The following is a 12,264-nucleotide window of genomic DNA, read 5'->3' as shown; positions in this document are numbered from 1 at the left end:
CTGACCTTCCCCCGTTCATGCTCTGTCTCTGTCTCAAAAATAAATAAACGTTAAAAAAAAAAAAATTTTTTTTTTAAATTTTTTAAAGAAAATGTCTGCTATGAACAAATGCCCTGTTTCAATCAAGCCAGGTATCCTTGACCAGGCTTCTCCTCAGACATTTGATGATCCCTCCGCAAGGAGAATACAGGGGGTGCAGACCAATCAGCAGGCTCCTTCCTATTAGCGCTCTGGGCCAGTGTTTGTTGCATGTCTTTTTCCACCATTTCTTTTGCCTGAATTACTGTGATAGCCTCCTGATTGGGCTTCTAGTTTGTTCTCACAGCAGCCAGCATGACCCTTTCAAAATTTTTCAGTGGCTTTGCATCTCACTTAGAATAAAATCTAGAGTCCTTGCCATGACCTACAAGCACTCATCTGAGCTCGTCCCCTGACACCATTTGAACTCATGCCCTAGGCTCCCTCCCTCCATCCTGGCCTCCTATCTGCTATTCCAACATGCAACCCCAGCCAGACCTCTGACGCTTGGTTCTTAATGTTTTCTCTGCCTGAAAAGTTCTACCCTGAGATTTCCAGATGCCTATTCAAAAGTCACCCTAGCAAACAAGTTAGCAGCACCTGCTTTGTCATTCTCCACCTCTCTGCCGTTCTCTTCTCACAGGACCTAACACCTGTTTCGTGTCTACTTATTTATGACATGCTCGCACACATGTAACCCCAGTTTTCCCCTCCTATAGTCACTTACTTTACCTATTTTATACACTGGGGTTCCCCTCAGTCCCTAGAACCATGCCTGGCCTCCATTAAGTACTCAAAAGTATGAATGAATGAATGAATGAATGAGCACGGATGATCCCTGATTTGCAACTGATGATAGGGCAAAACATTTATTTATAGATCTGCAAACAGATCAGAGCAGAAATTTAAGCTCTGGCCCACGAACACAGCCCCAGAATGGGTTATGGGTAGGTGGAGAGGACATCGGTGTCCCAGCAGTGGGCGGTGCACAGCTGTTTGGGCAAATCAGGTGATGAAATAATGTTTGATGAGTATTTGACAATCCAAAGGAATGCACACACTTAACTTTTGAAGTTTTCCTGCTTTCTAATCCAATCTAATCAGCCAGAGTGCTGTGACCAACTCTCAGTTCAAAGGGAAGTCGGGAGTCCTAAGAAAAATAAAACCACTGCTGGTGATCACTAGAATTTCCAAGTTTCCAGATAAACAGGATTCTGGGAAGTATCCTCACTTAATTCAGGGCAAAGAGCATTTAGGGTCTGTGATCCTGCCACAATATTTTTATTTCTCTTTTTTTCAGTATTTCTCATTGTCATGAAGAAAATCCACACACATTCTAGTCTAAGTGTCTGATTGTGATAAGCTCCATGAAATAAGGACTTTTCTCAACCTTATCTTCACCAAAACTACCTGAATAAACAAAGGGTGATTATCCAAATAAAGGGTGATTATCCCAGAGTTCTGCCTCTCTCTCAGGACAGTACCTTAGCAGCAAGCACCCTTTCAGCCACTGGGCTGATGGCTGATACCACCTGGGTGAAAAGTCATGTTTCACTTTTTAAATGGGAGAAGATGGAGACTGCAGATGCCTCTTCCCCCCCCCACCCCCCACCCCCCCCGCCCTTACCTCTGACCTCAGTTGCTACCATTTTTTCCCTTACCCCACACCAGGCTCATTGGCCTTCTGCTGTTTCTCCAGTATCCTTGATTTTTTTAAGTTAGAAATATTTGTTTCTTATTATAGGGTCCTCTCATGAGAAAAGAGTGTGGAAAAAGAGGCTTCCTGGGTTTTCTCCCATTCAAAACTTTCCTCCTGGTGTAGGAGGGAAAGTTCTCCATCTACTCCTGGGAAATTAGGCTACTCTAGTTTTATTGATTATTTGCATGCAATAAGAAAAAAATCAAAACCCAACTATTAGCAGGCTATCTGTCCCTTGGTACATATGCCCAGTCCACTTGGACAGACAGACAGGTGTGGACCTCAACTGCCCATCTCCACGTGCTGCCCAGAGTTAGATGGTACATTGGAAATAAGGTGCTCCTGGTTAGGGATCAAAGCCACCCTAGCTCCTGCATGGTGCCTCCAGTGAGACTCTGAGATTCCCTCTTCAGCAAGGAGGACACTGGGTATATGTAGTAGGGCAGCCCTCTGGCCATAGGCGGGATCTGCTATAGAAGCTTGCTTACTTCTCCAAATTCTCTCTAGATTCCTTAAGGTGACAAGAGTGAATGCAAATTCTGAAATGACACACCAAGTTACACAAGGTAGAAAAAGTCATTAAGGCCACAGTCTCTCCAACTCCATGCACAGAACTCTGACCCCACCATTCCCCTCCTTTCATCCTTTGGGAGCACCTAGTCCTGCCCACCCCTTCTCCTCAGTGGCAGCTTCCAGCACCCAGAAATCTTGAGCAGCCTCGGCCTCACAGGCTGGGAGTAGCCCAATTCAGGAACTTGAGGTCATCTTCAAGCCCAAGGTTCTACCTCAAGGTCTTTGCACTTGCTTCTCTATTTACCTAGAAAGCACTTCCCTAGCCCACATTGTCAAGGCTTGCTCTTTTCCTGAAAACATGACATTCTTCGTTTTCCTTCTGTGATCATCCCATCTAAATTTCTTTTTTTTTTTTTTTAAGTTTATTTTTATTTATTTTGACAGAGGGAGAGAGCAAGCAGGGGAGGGGCAGAGAGAGAGAGAGGGAGACAGAATCCCAAGCAGGCTCCATGCTGCCAGCACAGAGTCTGATACAGGGCTCAAATTCAAGAACTGTGAGATCATGACCTGAGCCGAAGTCAAGAGTCGGATGCAACGGACTGAGCCACCTTGGCACCCCATCCCATCTAAATTTCTAAGCCCTTCCCACACACACACACACACACACACACACACACACACACACACTCCTTATCCCCTTCCCTGGTTGGTTGGGTTTTCTTCTTAGAACTTTCACCACATAATCTTTTTTTTTTTTTAATTTGGCTTATTGTCCCTGCTTCCCCCACTAAATAGCATGCTTTAGCAGAGAGAGGTTTTTGTCTGTTTTGCTCACTGCTCTATCCTTATTGTGTAGGACAATGCTTGGAGCATGCATAGCAGGTTCTCAATGAATACTTGTTAAATGCATGGAATTCTTCCAGCTGCAGGAGGGCAGGGATCCCAGGCAGTTCCTTTAACCTCTAAATCAGAACTGTGATAACATAGGCTCATGGTTGCTCCCTGGACATACAGATGCTTTTTAAAAGACCTAAAGCTAAGCTTCTCAACTCTAGCTAAGCATCACAATCCCCTGCAGAGCTTGATAAAGACTCAACTGCCCCAGCAATTGAGTGACTTTGGTGGTAACAAGATACACCAGGGACCGCTTCCTGATCAAGTCCGTTAGCGTGTTTGACTGTAAACACCAGGAAGAGACTGGCTAATGCGAGCAAAAAGGGAACCTATTCGGTGGGTGTGGACCTGGGAGACTGAGACATCTGGAGGAGCACCCCAGCTGTGGCTTCCCTTCCTCTGTCCTGGCTGTGCTTGCTTGGGCACAGGGGAGACTCTGGTTGGCCAAACTCAGGTTACACTTCCACCTGCAGCCTATCCTCAAAAAGGAAGAGGGAAGAGAAACAGAATTCAAGCCACATGATTAAAAATTTTCTAGTGCCACATTAAAAAAAGTAAAAAGTTGGGGCACCTGGGTGGCCCAGTCGGTTTAGTATCCAACTCTTGGTTTCGGCTCAGGTCATGATCCCGTGGTTGTGAGATCGAGCCCCCTCTGCCCTCTCTCAACTGAGAGAAGATTCCTCTCCTCCTTGGCTACAGACTTCATGCCGGCTGTCAGGTCATCATATCGCTCGGCCTGCTCGGCCAGAATGGCCTTCTGCAGCAGGTCATTTGAATCCATGACCGGATGTGCCATGTCCAGAGTGGGTGCGACAGATGGACAGGGGCTCAGACTCAGCAGTCTCTGGGCAGCAGTGGCCAGGCTGAGACTCTGTCCCTAGATCTCACTGTCCACAGGCTATAGCCGTGCGGCAGATACGGGGTTTCCTCCTAGGACTGTTTCAGTTGGCCTTTTGTTCACAGTTTTAATTTTCTGTACCTTTCAAATCTGGTTGAGGAAGTCCTTAGCCATTTCTTTCACATATTTCTATAGTTTTCTTACAAACAGGCCATCAAATCATTTTGTTGGGACTTGGAGATTGCATTAAGTTTACTTTAGGGACAAGTGACACTTCTACACTAATCAATCATCCTACCAGGAAGAAGATGTGTCTTTCTGTTCAAGAATTCCTTTATGCCGTTCAGTAGAGGGTCAGACAGACATCAGGTAAATCTAGCACATCTCCTGTTAAGGCTGTGCCTAAATATTTAGTGTTTCTTTTTGTTGTAGCAGACAGTATTTTTTCTACCATTGTTTGTATGTACAAAAGCTGCTTTTATAAAGTTTTGGTTTTGCTGATTTTAAAATTTCCCTTAATATGCATTGATATTTTTTAATTCAGCCTTTTTTTTGTTTTTTGTTTTGATTTGGGAGAGAGAGTTTGAGCACATGAGCCGAGGAAGGGAAGAGAGGGAGAGAATCTTAAGCAGGCTTCACACTCAGTGCAGAACCTGACATAGGCCTTGATCCCATGACCCTAGGATCATGACCTAAGCCAAAATCATGAATCAGACATTGAACCAATTGAGCCACCCAGGCGCCCCTAAAATTCAGGTTTTAATAAAAGGTGTGTATATCAGAGTTAAAGAGTCAAATTAGGGGCACCTGGGTGGCTCAGCTGGTTAGGCACCCAACTTCAGCTCAGGTCATGATCTCGAAGTTTGTGAGTTCGAGCCCTGCATCAGGCTCTGTGCTGACAGTTAGGAGCCTGCTTTGGATTCTATCTGCCTCTCCCCTGTTTGTGCTCTCTCTCTCTCTCTCTCTGAAAAATAAACGAACATTAAAAAAAAAAAAAATTAAATCCCCATTCAAAGCTAGTCATGAATGGGGCGCCTGGGTGGCGCAGTCGGTTAAGCGTCCGACTTCAGCCAGGTCACGATCTCGCTGTCCGTGAGTTCGAGCCCCGCGTCGGGCTCTGGGCTGATGGCTCGGAGCCTGGAGCCTGTTTCCGATTCTGTGTCTCCCTCTCTCTCTGACCCTCCCCCGTTCATGCTCTGTCTCTCTCTGGCCCAAAAATAAAAAAAAAATAAAATAAAAAATAAAAAAAAAAAGCTAGTCATGAAGCCCAGCGCTCTCTCCTTCCCATGCTCCAATACGCTCATCTCCTAATCCCATGCACAACCACTTAAAAACTTTTTTTTTAATTTTTTTGATGTTTATTTATTTTTGAGACATAGAGAGACAGAGCATGAGTAGGAGGGGGGCAGAGAGAGAGAGGGAGACACAGAACCTGAGGCAGGCTCCAGCCTCCAAGCCATCAGCACAGAGCCCAATGCGGGGCTCCAACTCGTCAACCACCAGATCATGATCTGAGCCACAGTTGGACACTCAACCGACTGAGCCACCCAGGCACCCCTTAAAAACTTTTAATTGATAAGCATAGCTATCTTCTAAGTAATGCAATTGTACTAGTACTGATGTCCCAGGTTTTTTGAAAATATCTCACATCTTGAGAAAATTTATGGAGCATGGTGCACATCCATATACCGCACCTAGATTCACGCCTGCTTTCTTCTCTCTCCGCTGTTTGAGTTAGTTGCAGACATCATGGCACTTATCTATATAATGATTACACTCGGGAAACATGACCTTGATAAAACACTACTATTCGTTATATTGTTATATTGCTACTCCTTCATTTTCTTGTTTTTTTGCTTTAGCCATCATCTATTGACTTCTGAATTTAGAAGATTCAATTGTCTTTCAACTTCTCTTCCCACCAAACATACATACACTCTCACACACATCCATTCTCTCATTCTCTAATACACTCATATTGGTACCATCATTATGGAAGTACCAGTCAGAACCTTACCTCACCATGTCGCACCACAGAGATTTTTCTGCTGTTCACCTCCTCCAATCTCCTTCCTCTCAGTATGTTCAAGCAGAGAGACTTCATCTTCCTGAAGAATTTGTTCCCAGAGTCTCTGACCTGCTCAGGGCTGGGTTGGGCTTGGCTGGTTGTACTCTAAGTCAGGTGCCAGCTCTTGTCTTGATTCAACATCTCTTTTCACGACCTTTCAGAGAATCCCTCCTTTCCTTTCTTGGTTATCCCACTCTGGGGGAGAACATCTTTTAGGACCTTCTTACAAAACTTTCCTGGGAAGTAAATCTGAGAGCTGGTGTGTTTGATAATGTCTAAATGATGTCCCCTCACTTAACTGGGAGTTTGGCTGGCTTTAGAATCCTAGGCTAGGAAATCACTTTTCCCTTAGATTTTTGAAGGCATCACCCCTTTGTCTTTTTTTAGTGTTATTGAGAAATCCAGTGCTATTCTGATTCTTGCTCCTTTCTAAGAAATGTTCTTTCCTTCTCCTGCAATACCCTGGATGTTTATAAGAACTTGTTTCCTATCGTAAAATTTCACAATGATGTGCATTTGTAAGGGTTTATTTTCATCTGTTAGACTGGATACTCAGTGGCACACTCTTCCTTTCTGGGGACACTTTTGAGTTTTTTATTTTGTCCTCCACCCACCTTACTCAGCTCAAGCTGCTATAACAAAATACCATAAACTGGGTGGCTTAATTTTCAGTTTTGGAAGCTGGAAGTCTAAGATCAAGGGATCAGCAGATTCAGCAGTGAGGGAGGACCCTGCTTCTGGTTTCCAGATGCTGCTTTCTCACTGTGTTCTCACGTGGCAGAAAGAGCTCCAGGGAGCTCTCTGGGGTCCCTTTATAAGGTCACCACCTTCAAGACCTTGTCCTTTGGAGACCTTTGGAGACAAAGGCACCACCTCCTCATACCATTACTTTGGGGGTTAGGATTTCATCATAGGAATTTTGGTGGGACACAAATCTCCTTTTTAAAACTACTATTGCTTTCTGGGTTTTTTTTTTTTTTGATAATGGGCCTCCTGGACTGGCCATCCCCTACTTTAACTTTGTGTCCTTTATTTCCATCTGTTTCTGCTTATTCTGCTTCTTAAGGAAATTTCTGCAACATTATCTCTCAGGGGCTTCCATTGTTTCTCATTTCTGCTGTTTGGGTTTTTGGTTTTTTGTTGTTGTTGTTGTTGTTGTTGTTTTTTGTAACACAGGATTTTCTCTGGGAAAAAAATGTTTTTTACAGTGGCTTCCTTTTGTTTATCTCTAAGGGTATTAAATATGATAGCTTTCTTTTCCAATGTTCTCTTCTTTCTCCACTGTTTTCTCCAAATTACCTTTTTCTTTCCTGTTTTGGCCTCACTCCTGCTTAAAATCCTGCCTCGGGGGATGTACTTATTGGCACTTAATCTAAGGTCTGACCAAGCTGAGCCCCTTAAGAGTGAAGGGTGTGGTGTCTACAGCTCTGTGGCACCTGATAACGTTTCCTGCTCTAAACACAGGAGGTACATAAATATTCTGAACTCATCTTGATCATTTCAGGGTTGACAACGATGTCTGTCTGGACAACTCCCACATTTAAAGCCAGGAAAGACGCTCCCATTTCCTGTCTTGGAAATTGGATAAATGTACATGGAGGGCTGTTCTCAGTCCTGCAAAATATTTAAGGGTGAGAGTGGGGTTTGAGCTTAAGCTCTAATTCTCCAAATTTATGCATAACTAGGTATTTGCAGAATTACTTGCTTATGACTTTTCTTTTTAAAGACAAATGACTCATTCCTTCACTGACTCAAGTCACATTTTCATAAAATTTTCCCTGAAATAAAGAAAGTGAGGGCATGGGGTTCTTCTTTTCCTGCTCACAGACATCACCACTTGGCAAGGGCCAGGGAGTGAGGCGAACGTTCCTCGCAGACTAGAGAATAACTGAAAACTCTTCACACCCAGTAACCACATAATCTTGTTAGACAAACCATATACCTTTTCAATGTTAAAAAAAAATGTAAGCTTAAACATTGATTCTTATTTGTATAAGGAACTGAGACTTCCATTAACAATTCTGGTACTTTCTCTTCTCTTACTAAATTATTTCCCTAAATTGGGGCTTTGTAAAAATGATGAAAATGTACACATCTTTGGTAAGCTTGGTGGAAAAACAAACTTTTTATTTTTTAAAATACGGTGTTTTTTAAAAAAATTTTTTAGTGTTCATTTATTTTTGAGAGAGAGACAGAGTGTGAGTTGGGGAGGGGCAGAAAGAGAGGGAGACACAGAATCAGAAGCAAGCTCTGGGCTGTGAGCTGTCAGTACGGAGCCCGACCTGGGGTTCACACACACGAACCGTGAGATCATGACCTGAAGTTGGACCCTTAACTAACTGAGCCACCCAGGCGCCCCGAGAAACAAACTTTTTAAACTGGCCACCCCTACTTACTGTATTTATGGGGCCCTGGATCCCACAGTAAACTGGCCTCGCCTTTTATTCCTTCAATCTGGACGTTAGTGGACGATCAACTTCAGATGTGAAGTTTTTTTGCTTTAAATGCTGAGTAACATATTAAACACACGTAGTAAAAAACTAGTAATAGGAAAGCGCTGATGACTAGGATAGATTCCATAGTAGAGGACAAAGACAGTCTGTGTCATGATAAACCCAGTTACTTGTAAGAAACAATATCATACATAATTCTTAGAAGCTATCCAGCTCTGGGCTTTTTATCCGGGGTTAGAGTGGGACTGAGTTCTCTAATATTTAAAAAATATGTCCTTTTGTACATTTTTGTAAAGAGGGCTTATATTACCTTTCACTAGATTCCTAACAGTGAAATATCTCCTGACGGACCAACCCAGGCAATTTAGAGAGGAAACTGATGCCCAGGGTCAGAAATCTAACTAGGGCAGATTGGGTCTGCCAAGCTGGTGTTTTCTCCCACCACCACCACCCCATCTAAGAGGCTGGCACTATATCAGGTGTTTACATCCATTATCTCTTAGCTACAGAACAGCACTGTAAGGGAAGTGTTAAGGATGAGAGATCACACAGTGAGGGCCAGGACTGCAGCCTAGATGGCCCTGATGTGGTTCTGGATTGGTGAGGGGGGAGGGGGAGGTTTAGAGCTGATGGCCAAGAAAGAATTCTTGAGGCGTCTTTGGTGCAAAAAAGGTGATTTTATTAAAGGACAGGGACAGGACCCGTGGGCAGAAGGAGCTGCACCGGGGTAGTAAAGAGTACCTGGTTATATCCAATGGAGTTGGAGGGGATGGGGGGGGGGGGGTAAAAGACAAAAGGCAGGCTTCTAGAAGGACTTTGATATGCTAAAGAGGACTCTTAGGATACCCGAGGCGTTGCTATTGTCAAGCTAAGGTTGTTTTTCCTCTAGTGTCGCATTAACATTAGGATCAGTAGGGAGTTCCTGGAGAAATGTCAGACTCTGTATTTGACTCAAGTATTTGTCAATGGGCTGCAGGTTATAAAGAAATTTAATTTTATCTGCCATTTCCTTCTTGCCTTTGTTCCCTACATCATTGTGGAGGAGAGGGTGATATTAGGGCTCCAGGAAGCTGAGTCTGTAAGTTTCTGGAGATTAGGCTGTTGATAAGATTGCCTTTTTCTTGTAATTTACTAAGATATTTGTGAACTGATGGAGACTCCTGTCCTGCAGGACTCTGAACTCTATCAGCTAACCATCTGTTTTTCCCTTTCCTTTGTTCTTGGGCAGCCAAGAGTACCTGAGGAATGTCACATATATTCCCCCCTTTTGGGGGGACTGGGGTGTGCTAGCCTGTAGTTTGCCCTCAGCTTGCCTTATGCTCTCTCATCAATATGACAATGAGATTGGCTTGACTGTGTAATGGTCAGTATTTCAGTTCACAAACAACTCTTCATTCCACTCTGTTGTCCGGCATTCTTCTCAACTTGGAAGCAAATTTTTAAGTCATTCTCTAGGTCTGGCCTCTTGGACCTCATCTGCTGGCAAACGAGCCACGGCTCAGGGACAAATGTATTTTTACTGTGGGAAACCGATGATCTTGCCGACTGAAAACTGTAGCACAGCATCTCTGATATGGGAGCCACGGTAGCTGCTTTTTAGTTAGGGCTTCCCTAGCAACAGAACTACTTCCAAAAACTAATAAAAAAATTACAAATGATTTTATGTAGACCTTAAAGTCGTTGGAATTTGTTTTACCCCATTCCTGATCCTAAATAGAATGAGAAAAATTGTTATTTATAATTGCTGACTTGGGTACTTACGATTATTACCACCATCGATATGCCTCATGGTTCCCAGAGTCCTTTCACAGACATATTTTCAGTCCTCACGATGGGTTAAGAATTATCAACATTATTTTATAGATAAGTAAACAAGCTCAAAGGAGTCTTTGCATTCTGTGCTCACACTTCCTCTGGTCAAAGGTAAGTGCTATATACTTTTTTAGTAATTTCTGCACCCAATGTGGGGCTCGAACTCATGACCCTGAGACAAGAGTCACATGTTCTAGACACTGAGCCAGCCAGGTGCCCCGAAGTGTTTATACCATATAGGAGGCCATGTGTTCCTGAAAACTCAAGTAGGCCATTAAATTCCTAGTCAATAGGTTGCCAGAAATAGACTAAGTTTACCTGTATTTTTTTTCCAGTGCGCCTGGGTGGCTCAGTTTGTTGAGCCTCCGGCTCTTGATTTCTGCTCACATCATGATCCCTGGGTCGTGGGATTGAGCCCTGCGTTGGGCTCCACGCTGAGCATGGAGACTGCATGGGATTGTCTCTCCTTCTGCCACTCCACCGCCCCCACATGGGCATGTGTGCTCTCTATAAATAAATAAATAAATAAGTAAATAAATAAATAAATATTTATTAGTAAAGCCTAGGTATTTAGGGACATTCCATCATATAATGGAATTTAAGATCAGAAAAGGGAATCCCAGAATTTCTGGACTGAAAGGGATTCTCCAGCCACCTGGTGATAATCCTCAGGTTTACTAAAAGGGCTCATTCCCTGTGTATTTCCCTGATTAGTGACTCAGCACATTTTTGTGTATGTATTGGCCATTTCTATGCCTTGCTTGGAGAAATGTCTATTTCAGACCTTTGCCCATTTTAAAATCAAGTTGTTCATGGTGGCATTATTTGCAATAGCTAAAATATGGAAACCTAAACGTCCATTGATAGAGAGATGGATGAAGAAAATGTGGCATGTGCATACAAGGGATTATTATTCAGCTTCTTAAAAAGGAAGGAAATTCTGACATATGCTATATGAACAAATCTTAAAGATACTATGCTAAATGAAATAAGCCATTCACAAAAATTTAAACACTATATGATGCCACTTGAGATACTTAGAATAGTCAAACTCGGGGCATCTGGGCAGCTCAGTCGGTTAAGCGTCTGACTTCAGCTCAGGTCATGATCTTGAGCTCTGTGGGTTCGTGCTCCGCGTTCGGCTCTGTGCTGACAGCTCAGAGCCTGGAGCCTGCTTCTGATTCTGTGTCTCCCTCTCTTTCTGCCCCTCCCCCACCTCTCAAAAATAAACATTAAAAAAAATGTTTTTTAAAGAATAGTCAAACTCACAGAGACAGAAAGTAGAATGGTGGTTGCCAGGGGCTAGGGGGAGGAGGAATTATCAGTTAATGAGTATAAACTTCCAGTTTTAGAAGGTGATAAGAGTTCTGGAGATGGATGGTGGTTTGTTTTACCCCATTCCTGATCCTAAATAGAATGAGAAAAATTGTTATTTATAATTGCTGACTTGGGTACTTACGATTATTACCACCATCGATTGCACATTATCAATATAGCTAATAATACTTATCTGTATACTTAAAATGGTTAAGATAGTAAGTTTTATGTTATGTGTACTCTACCACATTAAGGGGGGAAAAAAAAGAAAGAAAAGGGGACTCAAGGAACCAGGCTGAAGAAGCTTCCACTGGCAAAGACAGGACATTTACAACTTCAATAAAGATATAGGCATACCTTGGAGATATTATGGGGTTCAGTCCCAGAGCACTGCAATAAAGTGAACATCACAACAAAATGAGTCAAATGAATTTTTTGGTTTCCTAGTGTATATAAAAATTATGTTTACATTATACTATATATAACATATATAGTATAACATATATATAACATAACATATATAGTATATATAACAATATATAGTATATATAGTATATATATAACATATATATACTATATATAACATATATAGTATATATAACATATATAGTATAACATATATAGTATAAAACATATATAACATATATAACAT

The 12,264-nt window shown here is 42.6% G+C and overlaps 1 long non-coding RNA gene across 1 annotated transcript; it reads right to left on the bottom strand.

Annotated features, from left to right (window-relative positions):
* Positions 1-1,089: 1,089 nt before the first annotated feature.
* Positions 1,090-10,663, bottom strand: LOC121033679 (uncharacterized). The gene is made up of 2 exons (XR_005792058.1): positions 10,245-10,663; positions 1,090-1,168 (listed from the first exon to the last, which is right to left on the bottom strand). It is a non-coding gene; the product is annotated as an uncharacterized LOC121033679 (long non-coding RNA).
* Positions 10,664-12,264: the final 1,601 nt, after the last annotated feature.

This window comes from Herpailurus yagouaroundi, unplaced genomic scaffold, assembly GCF_014898765.1.
Source record: "Herpailurus yagouaroundi ecotype Mexico unplaced genomic scaffold, PumYag 159, whole genome shotgun sequence".
Classification (NCBI taxonomy): domain Eukaryota; kingdom Metazoa; phylum Chordata; class Mammalia; order Carnivora; family Felidae; genus Herpailurus; species Herpailurus yagouaroundi.
The sequence above is the reverse complement of the archived record's forward strand: the minus strand, read 5'-3'. Positions and strand labels throughout refer to the sequence as shown.